At 40.8% G+C, this 13,444-nt stretch overlaps 1 long non-coding RNA gene across 1 annotated transcript; it reads left to right on the plus strand.

Moving 5' to 3' along the window:
- Positions 1-11,964: 11,964 nt before the first annotated feature.
- Positions 11,965-13,208, plus strand: LOC128010135 (uncharacterized). The gene is made up of 2 exons (XR_008181871.1): positions 11,965-12,020; positions 13,097-13,208. It is a non-coding gene; the product is annotated as an uncharacterized LOC128010135 (long non-coding RNA).
- The last annotated feature ends 236 nt before the right edge of the window (positions 13,209-13,444 follow it).

The raw sequence follows: 13,444 nt of genomic DNA on the forward strand, positions 1-13,444 counted from the left end.
CTGCAACCCTGGGTCAGCGATACGCGCTGCCCTGCCGAAGCCAAGCCTCGTACACAAGTCACAGAAACGCAAGCAGAGATTGTGGGTAACAGATGGCTCGTCAACACTCCTGTGCGCTCAGCTACGCTGACCTACGACCAGCATGACACCGCCACCCGTGCCAACCTGCTGGACCAAGTACTGAAAGGTACCACCCAACACATTGACATTACTCCTGTCGACACAGCCCTCCAAGCACTGTCTCGACAGCCCATTCTGAACCAGTCATCTGCGGTCCTAGCCTGGACTGCTGCCGACACTGCACGGTGCATCTCCACCGTCATTGGTCCCACCCTGACTCTTGGCGTGACCTTCATCCTATACAGGATACTCAACGAGATGCAAACCTCTACAGCCAAACTCACGACAACGGTGGCTGGAGGTCTCCGATGGAATCCCCGGAAAAGGGACGCAAAGTCAAAGACAATACCGAACCTCACCAAGCTGAATCCTCAGCTTCAGGAACCACCTGTCATCATGACCTACCTGCTGCATGACCATCACGATTCACCTGTCATCTGCCCATCCTGATGATTGCCGTCCGATGATGTCCACACAGGGACTTCATCTGACGTAAAGGGGGAGGTGTAACGGATATGCAGATCATCGATTCATGTGTTTAATTCTGATTTTCCAAATGAAACTCTTTTTGCACCAAGTGCCTGGCGCCAGCCTGGCTGGACTTAAATTATTTACGATGCCCATGCGAGCTTCAAAGAAGAAACTAAAACCCCCAACCCAAATTCCTCCAACACACTGGAGACAAAGGAAACCTTTTTGTATAAGTTCCTTACTTTCATTTTATTATTAATATGTATTTTAAATATGTTTTTGGATTGCATAAAATGGTTAATCCTTGTTATGTGAAGAGTATAAGTTGCAAGCTCATACTTTAGGAAATGTCTCTCCTCACTTTAACCTTCTCAAAGAGAGCCATGTTTCTGCAACCCCCACTTTTGCAGGTTGTAAAAGTTACGACCACACAGGACAGGAGAGAAGCCAAGTCACTGGCTTCTTTTGAACAATGCATTCTATGGAATGTATTCATTAACTTTCTGTTTTCATGTTTTATAAATGTATTACGTATTCCCTTTTGGTACATTTAGATGTTTCCCAACATCTGCAGTGTTATCATGTGTTAAACAAATCTTTAAATGTGTAATTCGATCTAAAAATTAGATCTTTGGTCATATATATATTATGTCTAGTCTTGTTCTAATCGTCATGCTTTGACAGACCCACTTATCTAAAGTAAAGTAATGAAAAATGTATTATTCTGGAATTACGAACGTGCTAGAATATCCCTGATGAAATCGGACAAGTCCTAAATCATTAGGGTGGGTTGTTCCCAGAGACAAAGGAACTTTCCCGCCGCTTCAGATCGCGGATGTTCATTGGGTGGTTCACGCGAAAAGAGGCGTGAACATCTCAAGCTATAAGAGTCGACCGAACAAGGTCCGCTTCTCTCTTCTTCTTCTTCCTCTTCTTCCCGTTCTCCGTTCTCGGACACGTCGCTCCGCGCGGCCTCGGGCCGCGCTCAGTTCTCCTCCCCCCTCAGCACACGGACTGAGGAGAGGAAAGCCATTTTCATGGCTCATTTGGAAACTTTCATTTTCGTTGTTTTGTTTTCTTTTCTTTACTAAGTTTATTCAACTATTCGCCTCTCCACACAATGAAGACGAATTCTGGAACATTGTTTGTTGAACCTTTCAAATACCGCGCGAAGATGAACGAACACCTCTTTGCAACAAAGGAACACGTGATTCCACGCTCACGCCAAGATCCAGCGCAGCTTGCACGCGCGTCACACGGCCTCCGGCCCACGCGCGCAGTTTTCAAAGGACCACGTGACATCACACGTGCGTCGCCGGTACCACGCTCACCCACTGGGCCATGCAAGTATCGTTTTCTATGGAGATTTAAATGCTGCTTTAAAGTGTTGCTATTATTTGATTCGTTGTTGGTTCCACTAAGGTTTACTGACTGATTTTCATACCTGAGCTCATTCTGTGATCTCTCTCGCTTTCTACACTTCTCTCTCTCTCTCTCTCTCTCGCTCTCGCTCTCTCTCTCTCTCTCTCTCTCTCTCTCTCTCTCTCTTTTATTTGGATTCCGTTATGTCTTGTAAATGTTTATTGTCTGTATTTTCGTACGCATATTTACTCTGTGTGATTTGTAGTTTGATGTATTACTAGTTGAATTATTAAAAACCCATATATAAAATGATTGGCTTGGACTCCACCCCACTCACATTACGAGTCACTGAGATGTGTCTGATCTATAGCTACAAGCTCTAAATTTAGAAACTAAATTTATCATAAGGATAGGATAATATTTTCATGGCCAGAGAATACTTTTCCTTGAATTATAAGGCGTGATAACTTTATTGAAAATTGATAGGTCTACAGTGGTGTGCTGGACATACCACGGTTTGATCTGCAGTAATTTACAGTAAGAGATATCACAATAATTGATATGAAGAATGTAATATTGACATATTAATGAGTAAATTACAGTGCCCTGTGATTAGTATTGGTATTGGCAATTGAGCTATTTTTCATAATCAATAAAATTAAATGTAACTGTCATCTGAGATATATATTAATCAAATTCTTGATTAATTATTCAAATTCCCTATATATCATTTGAGTTAATTACTATGTAAAACTCATTGTTGTTACAATAGTGAAAACACTATTAATTAGCACAGTAACCAGATCTGCAGTTTAAGACATTAACTTGTAAGCACAAAACACAAGATACTTCTCTTTTCAATATGAATAAGGCTTTATTATATAAATCTAAGACATATAAACTAATCTAACACATAAACACACACATTCACCCAGTGTTAATTTTGACACTAAATTTTAATTTAGTTTTAGACTTAGTCTTTTGACTATAATTCTTTTTAGTTTTAGTCAAGTTTTAGTCATCTGATTTGTTTTAATTTTAGTCTTATTTTAGTCGACTAAAATTGCTTGGTATTTTAGTCGACTAAAATAAGACTAAAATCAATAACAAATCTACTAGACAATTTTTTACAGTTGGTATACGAAACAAACTTAACCAAAATATATAAAACACAAATTCAACTTTATTTCAACACAACTGTGTCTTTATTTCGATTCAAAAGCTTTTATGCAGCAACAAACACTGTCATGATAATGTAAACAATAACTAGCTGCCAATTGACCATCAATAAAAGAAAAATAAAGTTAGGTCCAGGACCTTAAAGCTTACAGCTGAGCTGAACAATAAGTGCATACATTTAAAGTAAATATTTAATAAGTTGGGTGGATAAAAAAAGTAACAAGATTTTATAAGGTATTAATTTGTCTAGCAATATTGTATGTTTTAAATACTACAATATTGCTAGATTAGTATGTATAATGATAGGATGTGAACATTCACGTTTCACATGACTAATATAGACATCTTTGTGATATTGTCAACAAGTAGAACATCATAAAATATACTAAACATTAGTGTTAATCAAATGTATGTATCATAATATTACGTATTAGAATTGTGCTCTCATCTAACTTGAAGAAAGGGCTATTTTACAGTACTTTTCAGTTCGTAATATTTAATGCTACAACATCTACGCACTGCAATCTTCCAATTTTGCTCACGTGAAGTGAGCTGTGGACATTTTGTCGCACTTTTAGACATCACCTCTTCGAATGTCGTCTTCCCGGGAACTCATTTAAAAACTGAAAACCTTCGCATCACGTCTCAATAAGTCAGGTTCGGATTGGTTCTCTTCTCTCATGCAGTCTCGCCTGTTGCGTTTTGCCGGTTCTTTTGTTCATTCCTCGCATCTCTCCCGTCTGCTGATTTGATTTTCGTCACAGTCTATTTTCGTCTCGTCCTTTATTCGTTGACAATAATGTCAATCAATTTAGTCATAGTTTTAGTCTCCATCAGTGCCTTCTTTTTTAGTTTTCGTTTTGTTTTCGTCCGCAAAAATATATTCGTGACGAAAATAATGACGAAAATATTTAGTCAACGAAATTAACACCGATTCACACAAGTTGCAGGAAGATCGAAAGTTAGGGAAAGATGAGTTTAAGAGAATGAAAATGTGGAATCCCAAGTTTACAGCAATACGTTAAATTGCATAGACATGAACAACCATCAATCACGTAATCTGCCTTTGCATTGAGTTCCTCAATGAGGTTAAAATTATATTAGATACAGCAGTAAAGGTCAGAGCCTGGAGGTAAAGTTACTTGCATCTCCTGTGTAAAGGGAGTCCCTTTGTTGTCATTGAAAGGGTGTTTCCCGATGTCGCTGATTGGCTGGAAGTTCAGTAGTCACTGAAGTGACATCCTGGAAAGTCCGTGGTTGGGCGTTGGCTGAAGACGCGGAGTTGTGTGGCTGGTTGAAGTTGAACGGGTACTCGAGGTCAGACATGGCGTTACAAAACTTAACTCAGAACATGAAAATCTCAAACGGAAAAGAAAAGAAGTAAATTTTGACGAGACTAGGTGGTGTTTCTTCTCATCATGGCTATGTAGCAGCAGGCGTGCAGGCCAAAGCTCACTGGAACCGTGCTCAAAGAACAGTGATGACTAAAAGCTTGGCTAAAAGCTAAAGCTAAGAAGCAAAGCTAAAAGCAGGCATGCCTAATAGCAGAAGCAAAGCTTAAAGCTAAAAGCAGACATGACTAATAGCAAAAGCTTAATGCAAGCTAAAAGCTAAAAGCAGACATGACTAATAGCAAAAGCTTAACGCAAGCTAAAAGCAACATTTTATGGTGTCCTAAGTATTTAAACTGGCCTGTTGGCCACACCTCAAATGTTAATAAATTATAAATGATTATTACTGTTTGCTTTAAAGACTTTATTAAAAGTCTTAATTGTTATGTATTTCTAAATTCATGGTTCCAGGGGGTTAATGTTAAAGCTCTTGTATGTTCAGTTATTCTGGGAGCAAGAACCCCCATAAGGAACCATACTGCCAAAGATAAATTGTGTTCAAACTCAAGTAAACTTGCCAAAGTGGTTCCTGTCTGAATTATATTTAAATGCACTTATTGTATTAAAATATAATAATGATTGTGAATTATGTAGGCAGTAATTTCCAAGCCATTGCAAATTAATCTTGAGGCTTTCCATTGCAGTTACATTCTTTTAACCAGCTGAAGTCCTCAATATGTACCATTTTAGGTGATAAACAGAGTTTAGTATTAACAGCTCTTAAAATACCTCAGTCGGTTAATCAAGGCTTTCAAGATCACTAAATAATAATAATAAATAAACTTTTCCACAAAATTAATGTAAGTTTGTGCCTGCACAATGAGGTCATTCAAATGTACTGAATTTGCTTTCGCCAGCCTAGGGAGGTGGAAAAGTTAGCGATGGGTACTCATGTAAATGATGTTATGAATTTCTGATAACTTAAGGTGCGATTATAAGTACATCAGATAAGAATGATTGGTGGGATTTCTTACTTTTAGAACCTCTTACTGTAAGACAGAAGTGTAAAAATAAATTGTATTAACAAAATATAGACAAGAGTAATCACAGCTACTAAATGAATAAATGAAAAAGGAATAAAGTGCATAAGATGCATAAAGTACAAGTGATTCAGTTGGGTGTTGCTATGTCAGAGCTATATTGTTTATGGAAAGTTAAACTGTTGCTATATTAAAACAAATAAGGTGAACAACCATATTATGCATCAAATAAATAAATGAGCTATTATTTATTATCAACTGCAGTCAGCTATATAATATCTAATGCAAATTATAAAATCACAAACTGATAATATAAAAATAGAGCCAAGGTCTCTGGAAGAGATTTGTATACGTGATATTCACATTCTCTTTGATCGAGTGATCACTCCCATAACGTTGAATCATCCACTGGTTGTCCAGGTAACATTGCAGTGGGGAAAGGAGTATGAATCCATTTCAACAGCCTTGAACACAAAGTGCTGGAGGACACTGATCTCCTGGAGCACCAAAGAATCCTAAAATCTGGAACGCAGACGTGTCCTCTGGAGTAGGTGCAGAAGGTCCTTAGCCTGGAATCTGCAGAAGAAAGAACCTTGAAGTGAAGGTTTGCTCGCTTGACATTACCCTTGTTTCAAATGTCTGTATTTCTTCTGCCTCTCTGGGCCAGATACTCAGAACTTGGTCAATCCACTTTGTCTCTCTAGGACAGAGACATCTGTGGTTTTCTTGCTGGATGAAGACTCTTAGCATAGATTGACATTAGGCAACTTCCTGTCAGACGTCACTTCCTGTTTGTTGTTGGCGGCTGTACTGCGTTTGAGCTCCGTCACTATATTCTTTTCATTGACTATTTTTAAACTTAAAAATAAATTGCATACATTATTGTTTCCGTTTATATAACGTGTGAATATATCCTCTATTGTATTCTACAACAAAAACAATCAGAGCGCCTCGCTATCACTAGTTTTATTTTGATCTCCCAGGTCCGCTATTAGCTTTTAGCCCACTAGCATCAACAAGTGTGGTTGCTGCTAACTGCGCTTACATTGCTAATACTCTATTCACACACATTACCACTGCTGTACTCACTGTTACTTGCTTTAATGGCGGATGAATGTCTCCACTCTGTGCAGCTCGAGCTCGAGGCCGTGGGGAAGCAGATTCGCGACCTGGAAGAGAGGCAGGCCCAGCTGAGAGAACGGAGAGCCGCGTTGGAATCATCGCGGGCTGACGCTCACAAGTCCGGGGTAAGTATACAGCGTGCTGTTAACAGTCCCACCACGTCTACTCTGTGTGTTTCTCTGCACAGGCCCGGAGCACCCAGGACGCGATCTTCCCAGATGTCCTTCACTGCGACGCCGGGACACCACGGACCCTGGGTGCATCCACAGCGGAGGTCGCGAGCCGGGTCCCGGGCGCCGACTTCTCCCCCTCCTGCCTTTGAGATCTCCATCCGGAACTGCTTCGCTCCCCTCCGCGAGACAGGACGCGACGCTGTGATCATCGGAGACTCCATCGTCTGACACGTAAGTGCTACGTTAGCCGAAGGTAAAGTGCACACTCATTGTTTGCCTGGTGCTCGTGTTTTCTATGTTTCTGCGCAGATACCCGCGATCCTGAAGGCCGACGAGAGCCCCAGAGCGGTCGTGCTTCACGCCGGGGTTAACGTCACCACGCTGCGGCAGACGGAGACGCTGAAGAGGGACTTCAGCAGCCTGATCGAGACGGTTTGCAGCACGACGCCCGCGGCGACAATCATCGTGTCAGGACCACTGCCTATGTATCGATGAGGACACGAAAGGTTCAGTAGGTTCACTCTGGGACTCGGTTTCAAAAAAATAGTGGTTTCACCTTGCTAAGGAGAAGAAATAAACGATTGCAATTGGTCCAAATTCCTTTTTTCAGATGATAGCAAGTTTTTATTTTTCCTTCATTTGGAAACGAAGGTCCTACAGTCCAGAGGAAGTGTGGAAAAGCTCATAGCCCAAGTTGCTTGAAGTCCAGTGTTAAGTTTCCACAGTATGTAATGATTTGGGGTGCAAGGTCATCTGACGGTGTTAGTACATTGTTTTTATTGGAAGCTAAAGTCACGGCATCTTGGAGCGGTTCAAAGTTGGTTAAATGACCATGGTGTTTGTGTTCTTGGCTGGCCAGCAAACTCCCAGACCTTTACCCCATAGATAATCTATGGGGTATTGTCAAGAGAAAGATGAGAAACAAGAGACCAAACAATGCAGATGAGATGAAGGCCACTTTCAAAGAAACCTGGGCTTCCATTCCTCAGCAGTGCCACACACTGATCACCTTCATGCCACGCCGAATCAAGGTAGTAATTAAAGCAAAAAAAGAAGCCTCAACCAAGTACTGAGTACATGTGCAGTAAATTAACACTTTCCAGAAGGCCAACAATTCACCCATTTGGGGGAGCGGTATGAAACATTCTAATTTGTGGAGATGGTGAATTGGTGGGTTTGTTAAATGGGAGCCAAAATCCAAACAACTTCAGTCTGTGTGAATTGAATTTAATACACAAGTTTCACATGAACTTTTCCCACGACATTCTAATTTGAGAAACACCTATAGTCAGACTCGGCACTACATCATCTTTAAATCTCTCTGAAAAGCTTGAAATAAAACCATTTAAAATGGTTCACTCATTTTTAAAATGGAAATATTAAAGTTTAAGAAATAACTTCATAATGTTAAAGTCAAGCTTTTGTTTTTCAAAGCTGCCAGTGGCAGACTGCAAATTAGCCAGCTTTTTAATCAATTTAGCTTTCTCCAAGCATTACCACTTGACAAAGATAAAATCTATAAATACTAAAAACACTTCTCACAATTTTTGTTTAACCTACATTAATGTGTGCTATATTAGGTGCATAGCCAGTCATTTGTGCAGAGAGTGGAAGGTAAAATGCGATTTGCGGTATAGGCCTGGTTTCTCCCAGGGCAGCACTTTATTTTTTTCACCCCAATAATTGATATCCAAAATATAAAAAGTGAGGAAGCCTAAAACAAGCCTGATGCCTGGCCCACATTGGAGCAATGACATGAAAATTGTCAAACAAGTTGGGGCCCCATCACACTCAATCTGAAATACAATGCTTTGCTAAATGTCCAGGGGCCCGTTCTTCGTACGTCGCTTATTACATCCGAGATCAAATGACACATCCAAGATGATATCATCGTGCTAATCATGATCCGGCTAATTGGGTTCTTCGAACACACCTGTTGTGTATGATTAGTATCACTGGCTAGAGTTAACTGAGATAATTGCACCTTCATGTGTTGGCTTAAAAGGGGATATGTATCGATACTCGATACCATGAACAGCAGTGCAGCGATTGGCTGGTGGCAACACGGCAATGTAATGACGTCATATAATTTAAAATGACACCAGCCGAAAAACTTGACAAATTTCTGGACTTTAAGGAAACCACCAAGCATACAAACTGCATACAGGTTATAAAAGATAGATGAAACCGATAATAGATACATGTTATTTTATTAGATTTACACTATTTCCAATTTATAATAGTTGTGCAGTCTTCTTGTTACGTGACAGCATTAATGAAAGTTTCTTAAGGGTCAATATCATGTTATCTGCATCTCCTGCACTCCATCAAGCCACTCATCACTCAAAATAATGCACGACTCTATTAGCTGTATCGCATGCGTGTAAGACTCTAATACAATTATGAAGTAATTTTATGAAAAATAAATATTTCAGTGAGGAAATCTGGCTGGGTCTATAGTAGGCTGTTATGGACTACACAGCATTTTTATATGATTTTTTAAATTTTAAATTATTGTCCCTGGATCAGTACGATACTCTTGTAATAAAGTAGCAGTGGTAGCAGACATATTTTGAGTATCAGTTCTGGTTGAAAAGAAGCCATCTAATCCCGTTTACATTAAATAAGCCTGCTCCCGAGCAGGTTTAAGCTTACGGACTTGTTGCTATGCCAGCAGCTCTGGGATGAGCCTCGAAGAACCAAATGATCCAAGATCACGCCAAATAGTCAACATTCAAATCCAGCTAACGGAGTCAGCGACGTACGGAGAACAGGCCCCAGGGAGTGGAACCTAATGCAGTGATGCCAGAAAACAAGCATGTGAGAAAACAGCCAAATCAAACCAAAAGACCCCATCTCTTCAATAAAGCAATTTTTATTTAAAGTGGTTGAGGAGAGGCAGAAAATCAAAACGGTTGAGCAAACAGAGAAAACATGCCATATGAAGATCACGGAATTAGAGAGATCTCCAGTAGGTGTTAGGCAAAAAAAAAAATGACCATTTCAATGACCACACCCTGACAATTTCATTGAATAATCCCCTGGCCCGCTACCACCACCATCCCCATCTGCCCCACGGTCCCCATTGCCACTGCCACCATGGTTCCTGACCCTGGTATCCTCTCCAGATGCTAGACTGTCCACTAGCCTGTCCACTTCCCTGGCCCAGTCCACCATCCTGTCCCAGTCCACTTCCCTTGCCCTGTCCCAGTTCGTGGCCGCTAGCCTGGCCCAGTCCACTTCCATTACCCTGTCCGCTAGCCTGTCCACTTCCCTTACCCTGTCCGCTTCCCTTACCCTGTCCCGGTCCGTGGCCACTAGCCTGTCCGCTTCCCTTGCCCTGCCCCGGTCCGTGGCCACTAGCCTGTCCGCTTCCCTTGCCCTGCCCCGGTCCGTGGCCACTAGCCTGTCCGCTTCCCTTACCCTGTCCGTGGCCACTAGCCTGTCCGCTTCCCTTGCCCCGGTCCGTGGCCACTAGCCTGTCCGCTTCCCTTGCCCTGCCCCGGTCCGTGGCCACTAGCCCGTCCGCTTCCCTTGCCCTGCCCCGGTCCGTGGCCACTAGCCTGTCCGCTTCCCTTGCCCTGCCCCGGTCCGTGGCCACTAGCCTGTCCGCTTCCCTTACCCTGTCCGTGGCCACTAGCCTGTCCGCTTCCCTTGCCCCGGTCCGTGGCCACTAGCCTGTCCGCTTCCCTTGCCCTGCCCCGGTCCGTGGCCACTAGCCTGTCCGCTTCCCTTGCCCTGCCCCGGTCCGTGGCCACTAGCCTGTCCGCTTCCCTTGCCCTGCCCCGGTCCGTGGCCACTAGCCTGTCCGCTTCCCTTGCCCTGTCCCGGTCCGTGGCCACTAGCCTGTCCGCTTCCCTTGCCCTGCCCCGGTCCGTGGCCACTAGCCTGTCCGCTTCCCTTGCCCTGTCCCGGTCCGTGGCCACTAGCCTGTCCGCTTCCCTTGCCCTGTCCCGGTCCGTGGTCACTAGCCTGTCCGCTTCCCTTGCCCTGTCCGTGGCCACTAGCCTGTCCACTTCCCTTACCCGGTCCGCTTCCCTGTCCTGGTCCACTGCCCTGTCTGCTAGCCTGGCCTTGTCTTCTATGCTGTCCCTGCTGGCTTCCATGGGGGTTAAAAATCCAAGGAAATCAGGTCAATTGCAACCCTAATTAAACTCACCTGCCTGTAGCTTTCTAGTAATCTGAAATGCCTATAAGCTTGTTCAGGTGAGTTTGATAATAATTAAACTAGCCTAATTATGAGAGGATTGTGTGTTTCCATGGTATTGTGGCTGCAGTGCTGCACAGTGTCTTATTTTATTTTAATTAACCAGAACTAAATATACAACAGTAATGTAACATAGTGTGCAAACCATTTATTGACTAATCAACAATATTCATTGAAAATAATAAAATATGATAGCAACACTCATAAAATTATTTTGTGGTGAAGTAAATACTACATACAGTACAAACACATGCAATTTTTTATACTAAATAATGTAGTTAAGGCAAGAATAAAAAAATAATAATTTAAGCTTGTAGAAATTAAATCTGGAACTCCTAAGTATATTTTACTTGGAACCGTTTGTTATGTTTAAAAGGATTATTTAAGTAAGTATCAAAGTTATGATGCCGTATTTCACATCATGGACTAGGGCATGAATCATTAAAAATATTAATTTTCACTGTTTTTGAGTTGTATTTACACTGATTTGTGGTTGCTTTTGTTGTCATTCAAAACATAACATACTGTTTTGTGACATCTTATGGAGCTTTTATTATGACAAAATGATTTGAATTTGAATTGTGTAAATTTGAATTATTTGCAAGTGTAATCTAATAAAATTGAATTTTAGATGGTAGTTTAAGTTTAAGTTTTTTTTTTTTAAACGAATATTGAACATTTGAAATTTAACAAACTGAAATGTTTTCATGGCTGAATTTTATAGACATGTATTTTCAAACAGCTAGTTTTTTTTCTGAATTCTTATACTGCAAATATTCAGTTTTTAAAAAATCAGATTCAAGTTTTCAAGATGAAGAAATTCGGAACTTCAAATTCAGTTTTCTAAAATTCAATGTAAAAAATTCAAACTCAAAAATTCAGATCTTACAGAAAGTAGGTCACAGGTCATCCTCAGGGAAGAGTAGATGATCTCAGAAAAGTTTTCCAGCGCGAACGTGGTGGTGGTGGTTCAAGAGGTTGCCACTCTCTGACTCTGATCATGAATCGCTCGGAGGTAAGTGATTCTTAAACATAAATGATTTTATGTTTATATGTTAGGTTAGCGTTGTCAGCACGTGAGACATTTGTCTAAGCGGTCTCTGGTGTTTGTTTTAAAGTATATTTTGTGTAAAATTGATTAGAACGCCACCGTGTCTAATAGGCCTAATTACACAGACAGGACGCGAGCGGCGTGATGCAACATAGTGCTTGAAGCGACTGTTGCAAAGAGCTGGGACTAGGTCCGAAATATGATGGGGAATCCGTGTGTTGTTGGGGATTTCACGGGTCGCATCGCACCGTTCGCGTCCGGTGTTGTGTAATATTCGGTTCCCGTTAAAAACTGTTCCCGTGGGTGGAGTTACATGAACATGCTAGTTCCCTGATCAGTGCACGCTTCTCAAATCGCTACTTGGATTATTTTGAACAGGTAAGGAAGTGTCTATCTTAAGCACTGAAGCATTGTAACAGTGTCAAAACAATGCAGTTTGTGTAATATTAATCGTCTGTAAGCTGATTTGCTTGAGTGAAGGCACACAGAAACAATAAGCGAATAACCTATGCTAACCTTGGGATATATAGTTTCTTAATCATATTTTTTTATTTGTTTAGCTTTTTATACATTTCATTTGTGGGGCATTAATTGCTGTTTGAATAGAATGATTAGCTAAGTTAGGCTACTGATGACTATTACTGCAATGTATTCATGACGATGCTTGAAACAAATATATCTGCCGCCTAATAAATATAGGCTAGCTATACTGTGTCATTTATAAAAACTTTAGTTTGTATGTAGTGTTTCTGTTACCTAAATAAGTCACATACATAAAACAATTTTCTTGCAGTGAAAATGTCAATTATAATCAATCTAATTTGTAATTGGTTATATAAAACGGTGCATAAACCTTAAAGTAGTGTTCTGATGCAGTCTTCTTGGACATAGGTCAGAAGCTACTCCAAGAAAATATTTTTTATACATTTGGATAAGAAATTATGTGTCTCATCATCACCAATGTTATAATATGTCTTTGATTTGCTTTTGTGATGTTTCCACATATATTGATCCTCATGTAAAGTAACTGTCTGTTTCAGACTGGATGAGAGAGCTGAAGTCACTGGTACAGTAGCTGATCATTGTATGAACTGGACATACATGGAGGCTGTTCTCATCCAGAAACAATAAATATCTCAGACACTCACCTCATTTTGCATTGCTTCATTCCATGCTTACTTTCACACAACTTTCCTTGTCTTTTCTATTTGAGTTAAATTCATAAAGCAATTACTTGTGTACTTGTCATAGTAACATTTAATGAATGTAATATTTATGTGATCTACAATATTGTTTTTTGAGTATAATTTTAAACCGTAAACATACTTAAAGATAACATTTTATTTGTTAACCTGCATGCCATGATACTAATACATATCAGAGAACTG

The sequence above is a fragment of the Carassius gibelio genome, chromosome A1 (assembly GCF_023724105.1).
Source record: "Carassius gibelio isolate Cgi1373 ecotype wild population from Czech Republic chromosome A1, carGib1.2-hapl.c, whole genome shotgun sequence".
Lineage (NCBI taxonomy): Eukaryota > Metazoa > Chordata > Actinopteri > Cypriniformes > Cyprinidae > Carassius > Carassius gibelio.